Raw genomic sequence first — 13092 nt, forward strand, 5'->3', positions numbered from 1 at the left:
ATAGAGCACTGGCCCTGGAGTCAGGAGGACCTAAGTTCAAATCTGGCCTCAGACACATAACACTTACTAGCTGTGTGACCATGGGCAGGTCACTTAACCCCATTGCCTAGCCAAAAAAAAAAAAATTCTGCCAGTTTTCAGGCACAAATGGATATAATTTGGAGAATGCTAGTTTTGGTGAATGAGAAACTCTTTGTTCTTCATACATGCCCTCTTCCATGTATTTCCAAATACTTGAAAGCACGGATCATGTCTTCCCTCTAAGTCTTCTTTTCTCCTTGCTAAATAGACCTAGTTCCTTCAATTGATGTTTTTATGGCATGATCCTAACCCTCTTCATCATCCTGGTCTGCTTTTAGATGTTCTCCAATTTATCAGTGTCCCTTCTATACTCGTTTATATCTAGAACTAGACAGGATGCTCAATGTGTTTTGCCATCACAGAATACAGCAAGACTGTTATCTCCCTGGTCCTGGATGTTGTGCCTAGGTGTGTGTGGATAAATTTTTAATAACTGGTTCCCTATAAAAAAATTACAAGGCACATTTTAAAGTTTAATCTGCCTCATTGACATTTTCCCCATCACTTTCTTAAGTCTAGACAATCAACAAAATAAAAAGTCAAGCACTCACTGGTAGCATTTGCCAATTTCAGAAGGGCAAGTGCTCACGCTGAAAATTTAACAGTTGGTTCTCTTGAGGTGTAGTACACCCCTGGTATGCCCCTCTTTGCTGTTGTTATTTCCACTTTTTTCAACTTAATAGTATTTTATTTTTTTCCAATTACATGTACAGATAGTTTTCAACATTGACTTTTATAAGATTTTGAGTTCCAAATTTTTCTCCTTCCCTCCCTTCCATCCCCCCTCCCCAAGACAGCAAGTAATCTGATATAGTATATCATATTAATGTGCAATCATATTAATCATATTTACACATTAGTGATGTTGTGAAAGAAGAATCAGAACAAAAGGAAAAAACCACAAGAAAGAAAAAAAACAAAAAAAAAGTGAAAATAGTATGCTTCACTCTGCATTCAGACTCCATAGTTCTTTATCTGGAGGTGAATAGCATTTTCCATCATGAGTCTTTTGGAATTGTCTTGGATTATTGTATTGCTGAGAAGAGCTAAGTCTATCATAGTTGTTCATTGCACAATGTTGCTGTTACTGTGTACAATGTTCTGGTTCTGCTCACTTAGTACAGCATCAGTTCATGAAAGTCTTTCCAGGTTTTTCTGAAATCTACCTGCTCAACATTTCTTATAGCACAATAGTATTCAATTACATTCATATGGTATGCACCTCTTAATACAGCTTAAGATTATACAATTTTTTTAGGGCTGCTTTGCTTTAGTTTCCCTATAATAAGAAGACACAGACAGGAGTAGAGGGTGAGTAAAGAAGGACAATAAGGAGCCATTTGAAATTCTGCCAAGTTCTAAGCACAAGTAGACATGATTTGAAAAACAGTACATAGTGGGGGATTAGGAGCATAGCACCCCATGATCTGGAAAATCCATGTAAAAATTTTTGGCCTTTCCTTTGTACCAGAGAAGTCTGAATTTTTTTCTTTTTCTATTATAGAGTATTTATAGTGCCTTATTGGAAAATTTGGGTTAAGTATTTGATCATAGGTTATATGTAGTTCAAAGCTGTGTCTTCTGCGACTTCCACAAAACTCCCCCCAAATCCTCATTTATAATAATTTCTTATGTCTACCCATGATATATCAAAACTGAAATGGGGAAAATTGCAATGTGGAAGGGATATTGTAGTTCAGTAGATAGGAAACTGTTCCTCACACTTGGCCTGCACATCACTGCTGCTGGGGCTTTGTTCAATTTCTTCCTTATGCACAGAATGCCCTTTCTCCCATTTTTTTCTTTCCCATTGAATCCTTACCTGTGCTTTAAAGCCCAATTTGAAGAGATCTCCTTGAAACCTTCCATGATCCACTTGTCAGTAACAACCTTTCCCCTCTGGTGCATTGTTTTGTGTCTTTAATGTGTTTGTTATGTAATTGTGAATCATACTATGTTGTTTTGCCTTATTCCCCTTTCTGGAGCATAAGGTCCATGAGTTCAGAGACTATGTTTTATCTAAATGTTGTGTCTTCCTAGTACCTAGCATAATGCTTCTCACACAATAGTGCTTAATAGCCTCCTTTTTTTTTATCAAATGAAAGTTAAATTATTGCCAAATTTAATGAACCTTTCTCCATCCTCAGCCTTCTTTACATTTCTGATGAATTTGCCCTTTTTGACCACTCTATCCAATTTAAAGTTCATTTAGGCTTTTGTCTTCTATTATTCTGATTCTCCTCCTTCCTCCATCACTTTTCCTCCTGTGTCTTTTATTAGCTACTCTTTCTTCTCTCCTATAATTGTGGTCCATTTCCCAGAGCTCAATACTTCACCTTTGCTTTCCGAACTCTAGTTTTTCTTCCTGAGCTCATCTGTTCTATGGTTTAAACTCATTTCTATGCTGACTTCTCTATCTTTTTTAAATGATATTTTACCTTTTCCAATTACATGTAAAGACAATCAACATTAATTTTAGATAAGATTTTGGGTTACAAATTTTCTTCCCTCCTTCCTTCTCCTCCCTCCTCCTTAAGACACTAAGCAATTTGATATAGGTTATATGTGTGCAATCATGTAAAACATATTTTCATATTAGTCATGTTGTGAAAGAAGAGACAGAACAAAATGACAGAACTGTGAAAAAATAAAGTGGAAATAGTATGCTTTGATCTGCATTCAGAATCTATTGGTTCTTTCTCTGGATATGGATAGCATTTTTCATCATGAGTCTTTTGGAATTGTCTTGGATCATTGTATTCCTAAAGATAGTTAAGTCAATCATAGTTGATCATTGCACAATATTTCTGTTACTGTGTACAATGTTCTCCTGGTTCTGCTCACAGCCAATTGCATCAGTTAATGTAAGCCTTTCTAGGTTTTTCTGAAATCCTCCTGCTCATCATTTCTTATAGCACAATAGTATTCCATTACATTCACATATCACAATGTGTTTGGCCATTACCCAATTGATGGGCATCCCCTCAATTTCCAATTTCTTTGCCACCACAAAAAAGAGCTGCTATAAATATTTTTGTATTTTACCCCTTTCTTACAATCTTTTTGGGATATACACCTAGTACTGGTATTACTGGATCAAAGGGTATTCACACTGATGTCTGTATTTTGAACTCTAGGTAGAACTTTAACCTCTAACCTGAATTTTAGGTGCACACTTCCATTATCCCAATCACCCAAGCTTGAAACCTTACATTTATCTTTGTCTCAATCCTCTCTTTCATTCCCATTATCTGTTCAGTCACCAAGTCTTGTTGATTTCTTCTTTGAAAATGTCTTTAATATCAAGCCCTTCTCTCTTATCCCACTTCTGCTCTCTTACTCTAGGTCCTTATCACCTCATTCCTAGATTATCATAATTGTCTCCTAGCTCACCTGCCAGACATGAGGCATTTCACCCTACCACCCTGCATCCTGAAAGCAGTTTTGTCTTTTTTTAAACACTTTTATTATACCAGTCCTTTGTTAAAAAAAAAAAAACTTCCACTTTCTCCCATTAGGGTACTTAAGTCAATTCATCTGCATTTCTAGCTCCCCCATATTTAGCCCAATCCTATTGCTTCAACCCTCTTTCTACAGCTTCCTTCTCTCTAGTCATTGGCAATCTCTTCATTCTCTGGAAAACATAATGTGTTCATCCTTGCCTCCATACCTTTGACCATATTCTTCCCTTTCTAAGCCATGGTTTTCTTCTTCCCTCTCCTTCCCAGCCTTCAAGGTCCTACTCAAATCACACCTTTAAAAAGCCTTTCTTTATTGCTCCACTCTCCACAGATGAATCTTCTCTTCCATATTCCAAGTCCATGAAGGAGTCCTGATGTTATCGGTATGGGTACTCTATTGTATGGGAACTTCTTCCACTGATGCAGAGTCAAATGGTTCTGGGAGTTGACTGGGGGCACATAGAAATTAAATGACTTAATCATACAGTTATATAGCTAGTAAGAGTCAGGGTCAGAGGCTGTGGGATTTGAAAGAGGTCTTCCTGATTCCAAGCCCAGCATTTCATCTATTATGCCATACTGGCTCTTACACAGTGCCTGGAAAATAGTAAGCAATTACTAAATAACTATTGATTGATTCATAACTCCTATTAAGATGATAACATGGACCATATCATATAACAATTGATTAAAAATTGTTATTTATTCTTCTCTTATTGTTTCAGTTATGTTACTTTGATTTTCTAATTGTAAGTTCTTTGAAGGTAGGGACCATGTCTTATATATCCCACATCACCCACTCCTACAACATCATGTTGAGTATATGGTAAACATTGAATAAATACTATTAATTCCTAAGAAAATCAGAAAAAAATGGGAAAACAATGAGTGGTAATATTGCTTAAATTTTTTATTTGAAGGAAATCAGAACTTAATGTAGGCTATGTTTGCTTGCTTTTTTTCTTGTTTACAGGAAGATCTCTCCCTTATTTCTCAGGTCCTTCTCCATGACTAGCAAGAATACTGGATTTTTTAATAAGTAAAATAAAACCCCCAAATGTCATTATTTACAAGTCCCACAAAATCTCATACAATTAAAGCCTAGCATCATTTTTATTTTAAAATGCCAAATGTTCTCCATTCACTTAGCATTGTACCCATTTATGTGCCTCTCCCTACCATCTTCCTTCTCTCCTATTTGAATTCTACTTTCACCTCCTTTAAAGTGGTTATTTGGCCTTTTAAATACCTTATTATAAAACAAATCATCATGATTATTAATTGCAATTAATGAATATTATCATACCTTAAACAGTAAGAGCTAATCCAAAGACATTAATCAGAGTGAAACATATAATTTATAAAATGACCTCTATGTACCCTGAGAAAAAAATTAACACATTAATAAGAGATGAGATTGATGCTACAGTTGTTATTAAGATCTCCATCAACTATTTTATTTTTTTAAAAAAATCACCTTGTCATCTCTACTAGAGGAGAAGGGTTAAGATATGTGTTGTCATTGACATTCCCCCCAAATCATTTTGTTGCTAATTTTGAACACCAAAGTAAGTCTACAAATACGCTTATTTTCATGTCCCACATAGCCTCTAGCATACTGTTAGAATAATATTGTTGAATAATAATGTCATATACCAAGATAATGAATAATATTGAAAATAATGTGATCTACTAGAAAGATGCTGAAGAACGTATATAACTGACCCTGGAGAAATCAGTGAAGTAAAACAAAGAAATACAAAAATGAAAATAAAAATGTTCTGTATGTCATAAAATAATAAGCAGACATTTTAATACTACTAATCTGTTTTTCTTTATAATTGACAACACTTCCATATATTATTTGCTATATGGCTTTGGTTCATAAAAGATGAATAGTAGTTGTTTAATCATGTCCCCACTTGGTGTTTTCTTGGCAAAGATACAGGAATAGTTTGTCATTTCCTTCTTCAGCTCATTTTACAGATGAGGAAACTAAGGCAAATGGGGTTAAATGACTTGCCCAGGGTCACACAACCAGTAAGTGTCTGAGGCTGGATTTGAATTCAGGAAAATGAGTCTTACTGACTCTGCACTGCAGGGCCACTAAGCTGCCCCAAAAGATGAATGACTTGGTTGTCTAATCAATGGGCTAGAAATATAATGAGGTGAGTTTAAATTCTTTTCTTTCTAATTACTTCTTGTGACCCTGGGTCAATCATTTAAATTCTCTAGACTTATTTTCAAGTCTTAACTGATAAAATAAGGAGCGTATTACTACCTGATTGAAGCCCAGGGCTAATATGGGTAAAATAGGCATTTAAGTGATTAATTATAAAAAGCTCTGCATATGAACGGTTTGGTATAAAGATCCCATATAGTCTATTTCAAGATGTATTTTAACTGTAATTCCTAGTGTGTTTGAAAAAAAAAAAAAGGTTGTTACTCTTGCCACCAGATATTTTTGAAGAGTGAAAGGGATTTCTGAAACTTGGGCTCATGTACCCATTTAAGTACCAAATTGGACAAAAAACTGATTTGCCAACATTTTGCTCCCAAACATCCAGTCAGTCACTAAGTCCCTCACTAAGTCTTGCTAAATCCTTCACTACCTACATTTTTCAAATCCATCATTTTCTTTCCATTCCTATAACCACACCCTTCCCTGATGCTGACCATCACTCATCTGAGCTACTACACTTCCATTCTCTTCCCATTACCCATGTTTCACGCACTGAGCAGCAAAAAGGATTCTCCTTGAGCCTTGTTTGGCTCCTATTACTCTTCCAAAGAAGTCTGGGTGACTCCATTCCAAATCACACAACTTCTACATGGAAGAATCACGCCTGATTAAGCTATAGAAGTTGTTTGGTTCAATTCATTTCAACAAAGTCCATTTATTAAGTGCCAGCTATGGGTAAGGTGAGACAGCGTGGTGTAGGCAAATAGAGGACCCTGAAGTCAGGAAGACCTGGATTCAAGTCCTGCCTCCGACTGACTGTGTAACTCTGGGCCAGTCATTTATCCTTTCAGTGCCCCAGGCAACAATCTAAGATTTTTAAGTTTCAGGAAGGGGCCTATCTGCGTTCTTTTTTTAAAATTTACATAATAATACAAGCATTTCCATAACGTAGTAGAATTTAAAAAAACAGATGATTCCACATGGAACTGCAAATCTATTATGTACAACTTGTTATTCCTTTTAAATATACACTAATCATGTAACTTTCTTTCTTTCCCCTTTTTTTCTTCCACACCCCCCATGACTACCATTCACAAATATATGTATATATAGGTGTGTAAAATCATTCTATACACACTTCTATTAGTTCTTTTACTGGATACTGATAGTATCTTCCTGCATTCTTAAAGGGAGTTTACATACCAAGAGTTCTCTATACTGATGTTATCACAGATCTTAAAAAATAAACAAACAAACGAATGGATGGATGGATGGATGGATGAATAAATGAAGTATGTCCAAGGCACCATACTAGACACCAGGGATCCAAAGATGAAATAAAATGTAACCCCTGCCTTCAACGAGCTTTACTTATCTATAAATATGATGCTTCCCTCAGTAAAATGTAAGCTTCTTGAGAGGAAGAACTTCAGTTACTTATGCCTAGCATAATTCTTGGCTCAGAGTAGATGCTTAATAAATGCTTGTTGATGATTGTAACTGAATAGGAGAGATTAGGAATGTATGCAAATAACTAAGAGAAAGCAGATTATAAAAAGTGAGAAGAGATCTAAAGTAAAACGAAAAATCTGAAGAAGGAGATATAACATTTTTAGCTGGATCAAGGGAGCTTTAAGGCAGAAGGTGGCACCTGAGTGTTGGCTTATATGAAGGGAAGAATTTTAAAAGATAAAACATGGTTTTGGGGGGAAGGGGAAAAGATATCCATGCAAGATAGCACAAAGATAGAAGAGGGCAGGCCAAAGTCTAGTTTTGATAGAGCTAGAGCACAGGATATTTGAAGGTGAATAGTGAGATAAGCTTGGAAGGGTAGCTTGAAGCCAGATTTTAGAGGGCTTTCAATACCATGATAAAGAGTATAATGGAGAGCCACTAAAAGTTATTAAGTAGGAAAAGTCACTTCATCAATATGGTAAAGCTTTGTTGAAGAGAGGGAGAATCATCAGATCTAGACCTATAGGAGAAATGGACCTCAGAAGCTGTCTAGTTCAACACCCTCATTTCACATATGAAGAAATTAAGGCTCAGGAATGGGAAGAGATTTGTCCAAGTTCACATAGACAGTAAGTATCTGAGGCATGATTTAAACTCAGGTCGTCTGACTCTAGGGTCAATGCTCTTTCCCATGTGCCATTCTTCTTCCTGAGAGACTAGAATCAAGGAAATGTGTTAGAAGGTTGTCCAGGTGAGAGATGATGAAGGCCTAAACCAGGGTGGTTCTGGTAGAAGTAGAAAAGAGATGGAATCAAGATATATTATGGAGATAGAATTAATAGTACCTGGTAACTGATTGGATAAAAGGCAGGGCCATGAGAGAGACGAAGCAAAGCTTACTGCAAAGTTTGAAGCCTGTGTGATTGGGAGGATGACTGTACCACTGACAAAAATGAAGGAGTTTGAGGGAGCAGGTTTTGGGGAATGGGCACATTCATGTTGAGTGTGAGGTATTGGTGTAACATCCAGGCACTCCACTAACAGCTGCATGCAGCTAGAAATAAATGACTAAACCTCTGGGGAGAGGTTGGGAGTAGAGATTAAGATTTGAGTCATCTACACAGAGGTGATCATTTAAATAAATAATAGCACGTGGATGAGATTGCCAAGAGAGGGAACATAGAGAGACCAGTGAGGTTCCAAAGACACAGTCTTGAAGGATGACCATGCCAAAGGAGTGGGAGAAGAATGGAACATAGCAAAGGAGAAAGAGGAATGTTAGGCAAGCCTTGAATGTGTACTGCCATAGAACCCATGGAAAGAGTGCATGTTGGAAAGGAGGGAGTGGTTGGTCAACAGTAGCAAACCACACAGTGCCAGAAAAATTAGGATTGAATTTGTCCGTTGCATTTGGTGATAAGGAAGTCATTAATGTTCTAGGAGGAAGCAGTAAAGTGGTAGGGATGAAAGGCAGATAGTAAGGGGTTGAGCAACGGTTGGATGAAAAGGAAGCAGAGGTAGCAAATGTAGACTACTTTTTCTAGAAATTGAACAGCATAAGGGAGGAATAGTGACAGGATGTTAGCTTGAGGTGGCAACAAGGGGAAGTATTTTTAGGATAGGGGATACCTCTCCATATTTTTAGATTTAAGAAAAAAAGTCAGAGGGGAAATGAATGCAGATGCACATAAGGAATGGAGGAAGTTAATAGTTAATTTACAGACAAGAAACAAAAGACAGAAACATACTTATCTGCATAGAGTTCATCTTTTGTGGGAATCCTCCAATGATTTGATGTTTTAATAAATTTGAAAGATTGCCTGGTGAAATCACGTTTATAGACAAAAATCAAGCTTTTCTGGGCTGTGAAATGCTAAATTAATGGGGATTACATGAAGATCTCTCAATACCATGTGGCACAGCAGAAAGAACACTGTCAGGAGACATGAGTTCTGGCCTTGTGGCTTTGCCACTGATTCACTGGGTTAGCACAGTGTGGGGCACATCGTAGCTCTTAATAAATGCTTATTGACTGACTGGGCTACCATTTCTAATAGTTGTCTTGATCACCAGCATGTAGTTGAAATTTACTTTTTGCTTTACTCTCAAGTCCCAGGGCTGTGCTGTCTACCCTGTGGTCATCGTGTTAACAGCCACTTGGCCTTGATGGCTACCCCAAAGCCAAAAGTTCCCACAGGTTCTATTAGAATGTGAGCTTACTGAGAACAAGAACTGTCTCAATTTTCTCTTTTCATCCCCACTGCTTATGCAGTGCTTAGCACACAGTAAATACTTAATATATGTCTTTTTTTTCCCCCCACATCTATTCATTCATGCATGGGTGCATGCATGATCTACTTATAGGTGAGGGATGAGTCCCATTGAACTTTAGCAAGGCTGAAGGCTGGAAGGGGAAAAGACGAAACCTTGAAAAATAAAAGGGAAGCCCTTTAAGACACAAATGAAGTACTTCACACCTTAGAAAAGGCATGAGACGAGAAAAATTCAACTGAATGTGAAAAGGCCTATAGAGGCAATCCACTTGCCCCTAGGGCACCAAGTATCTTCATACTTTTGTCCGTAGCCACTCTTTTGTATAAGACTTAAGAGAAATCTGAGAAGTGTAACTGGGGTAGTCACCTTAAGATGCAGTACCTCACTGAAGAAAGCCATCACTAAACAATGAAGAGCTGTTGAACCAGAGGGGCTAGACCTCTTCCATCTCCCGTCTGGAAGGACAAACCTCTGAGCTGAGGCCTGAATGCAGTCAGAGAAGACGTTTCTGTCAATCCTAGGATAAAGGTGCTCACTGAAAAAACACAGTAGAACTCCAGCTAAAAAGAACACCGTAATACCCAGTTGTGCCAGAGATACAGTCAAGAGCATATCTACCTATCAAATAATGAACTCAGGGAGTCCAGTGGATCAAACTGTTCTGCTGAGATGCTGAGAGTTATGAAGTGCCTAGCAGCTGAGCAATCTACTCATCCTAGTCAAGCAGCCCAGAGTGATCTGCCTGGCCCAGCCCAACAGAAATTTGCTTAACCTAGCCCAGAAAGATACTGACCAATGCCCAATGAGGAGCTGAGCAGAGGACTTTCATCACTGTAACTCCTTCTGGCAGTGAACTGTGAACTCTCTTGAGAAAAAGGATATCGAGACCCTGCTATTACAGAGTTTTGAGTTGCCTTGGCCACATGTGTTACCTGTGTCTCAATACCATTATACTTTAAGTCTATTCCCATTCTTCCCTCTATGCATATTTGTGGGACAGTCTGCCTCGAGCTGGGGGTGGAAGGAATCTTTGTAACTACTATCTTTGCAATGCCATTTGTTTAAATGACTTTCTAAAAAGCTAATTGAGCCTATTAGCTGATTATTAAGGGGAAGCATTCTAGTATGGGTTTGTGAGCTTCAATGTTGAAAGGATAGTCACTCGCAGGGTTACCTATAGGACCCAAGGTAAAGGCTACTCCTTTGGGGACCCAACCTGCCAGTGCCAGTTTGAGTCAGGTGAGTGAGGCCAGAAGAAGTGTTACACATGTTAATGGAACATGCTACTGTTATAGTCAACTGGTTTATCTGCCTTGGAAGTAGGGACAGATAAATTGGGCTTTCCTTGAACATTAAAGTCCCCCAAAGAACAAAAATAGAACAAACTTGTCCAGAACCTGGCAGTTAAGACAGTTGAGCAAAGGAGCAACTCATCTGTTAGCTATGCCACACACAGAAGTTAACTTTATAGAGACTCTGAGAAAGACTCTCAGGATCAGAGAGTATCCCAAACATTGGGGAAGTGATACTGTTTTGTACCCACCTTTTTGAACCTACTCTACCCAGCAAAAGGGAATTTAACACCCAGTTTGGGGAGGGATATTTTTATATTATCTTTTCTATACTTTCTCAATAAATATCTTTCTGTAAAAGCTTATTTATATCAACTTTTTAATTGATGTTGGGGAAATTTCAGCTGGTTTTTTGATATTAGGGATAATAGACTAGTTGGGTGCTCATGGGCAATAGTAATAGAATCCTTAGTCCCTCAGAGGTTAACCCTAGTATCCTGAAAGGCGGTCTTGTCAGCCACCCCTCTGGGATACATTATGCCTGTCAAAATGGGAGTGGGAGGACTGATTCCAAAGAGGGTACAATAGTCAACATTTTCTTTTACCCCCATTCTTTTCTTCTAGCTTAGTATGACTTATCTCTGGCTGAGGTCTTCATTCATGCACTAATTTCTTGCAAAGATTCTTGTGGGCATTATCCTGGATGTACTAGAAATTTTGGCACAAGTAACCATCAGGCACCATCTATAGCATCAATGTTTAAAATGCTGGCCCAGTTTGTATTCTGAAAGTCTACATGTTGTTAGGAACTCAGAACACACTTCAGAATCAATGTCATCAATATTGTCTAGTTTTCCTAGAAAGCTCACTTAACCCAAAATATACCTTAATCATTAGTAATAAATAATTTCACTCTCATTTAGTTCAATAATTCAACATTTTAAAATGTCCACTGTGTATAGAGAACTCTGCTTTAATTACTAGGGAAGACACACATTTTGATAACGTAGTCCCAGCCCATTAGACAAACACTTATAAGGCAAATTATAAAAGATAAGCACCTAGGAAAGCATCTAGGTAGTGGAATGAATACAAGGACCTGGAGTCTGGAAGACCTAAATTCAAATCCTGGCCTTGTAACTCTGGGTAAGTCATTTAATATCTCTTGGCCTTTGTTTCCTCATCTGTAAAATTGGAAGAATGGTAACAGCTACCTCTCAGGGTTACTGTGAGGATCAAACAAGATAATGTGTCAGACAAGTAGGAGCAGAGACTCTTCCAGCTGCAAGCTATCAGTGAGGTCTCCTTGGACAGGTGGGAGTGGGGAGGGTGGTTAAGGGACTAGACTGGATGGCTTGGGGATAGAAGTTAAAGGTAGGGAGAGTCCAGACTACTTAACTATTAGTAACCACAACAAACAGACAACTACAACTGTAGTTAAAAAGCTGGGGGGCCCCCCACCAGGCACCAGTTCCTCCTCACTTCCCAATACACATGCATACACTTCCTTTTAAACTGCTGTACCTAGGGAAGGAAGCATAGAATACCAAAGTGATCTTTGGATAGGCTAAGAGCTAAGATTTATTTACATTTCAGAGAAACAGATTTAGACTGAATTAGGCAGTTCTGAGGAGCTAGGTGGGGAGTCTGTGCTCTGGATAAAGCTTAGAAAAAGGCTTCGGGTGAGATGAAAAGATAGCTTTGGGGTTGAGGAGAGGCCTAGGGGAGACTAGTCCTGGGGGCTAGGCTAGTGAAATGAACAGCCAGAGTATTTTTTCTTCTTTCCCTTAACCCGGAAAGTCCTGTAGACTCAGACTCCACCTTGGACTGGTCTTGGGTACATGAAACTAAGAAGTGAGGTAAGTAGGAGTGCTTAGTCCCAATTAGCACAGAGTCTTGGGGAAGAGTTATAGATTAGTACAATGTTAGACATACTGGGGAACGTGAAGATAACCTAGTAAAAACTCTTTATTTAAAAACAAATAAATTTCATCAATAACTTTGGATTCTACAACAATTTCATTTTCCACTACATCCTCCCTTCTCCTCACCCAGAAAGCCATTCCTTAAAACAAAAATGGAAAAAGGGGGGGAAATGCAATTCAGTAAAACTAATTCATGAATCAATCAAGTCCATCACCTTATTCGGTGTTCCATATCGTCTTCCTGCAAAAAATGGAGAGAGATGCCTTCCCATAACTTTTCTTCAGGGTCATTTGGTCATTATAATTACATAGGACTCAGTTTTTTCTTGTTCTTTCTGTTTACATTGTCATGGCAAACAGATTTCTTCCCTGGTTCAATAAGCATCTGTCCATATATCTTCTTATGCCTCTTTGTGTTCTTC

This window comes from Vombatus ursinus, unplaced genomic scaffold (genome assembly GCF_900497805.2).
Source record: "Vombatus ursinus unplaced genomic scaffold, bare-nosed wombat genome assembly UNPS02014798.1, whole genome shotgun sequence".
Classification (NCBI taxonomy): domain Eukaryota; kingdom Metazoa; phylum Chordata; class Mammalia; order Diprotodontia; family Vombatidae; genus Vombatus; species Vombatus ursinus.